The sequence below is a fragment of the Nestor notabilis genome, unplaced genomic scaffold, assembly GCF_000696875.1.
Source record: "Nestor notabilis isolate BGI_N333 unplaced genomic scaffold, ASM69687v1 scaffold29299, whole genome shotgun sequence".
Classification (NCBI taxonomy): Eukaryota; Metazoa; Chordata; class Aves; order Psittaciformes; family Psittacidae; genus Nestor; species Nestor notabilis.
This window is the reverse complement of record NW_009944575.1, coordinates 776-1,059: the sequence shown is the minus strand read 5'-3', so window position 1 is coordinate 1,059 and position 284 is coordinate 776.

The window sequence follows — 284 nt, the reverse complement described above, 5'->3', positions numbered from 1 at the left end:
GAGGAAAGGGGGTTGTCAGATTCAGGGACGTCTCAGCTTTTTGGGGCACATGCTGAGCCCTGGATGGGATGGCTTTGGCTATTTGCTCCCAGGATGGAACAAAAACCTGTCCTCCCTCACCCCAACAAGAGCAGGGGCTGGGGGGCCCACGGTTTGTGATGGGACCCACCGTGAGTGGTGGGGTGCATGGTCCCTCTTGCGTCGTGTCTCCTCCCTTGGCATGGTGGGGCCAGCAGCCCAGGGGCTGGGGGGTGCTCAGCGGGGGACACATGATGGCTCCTGCC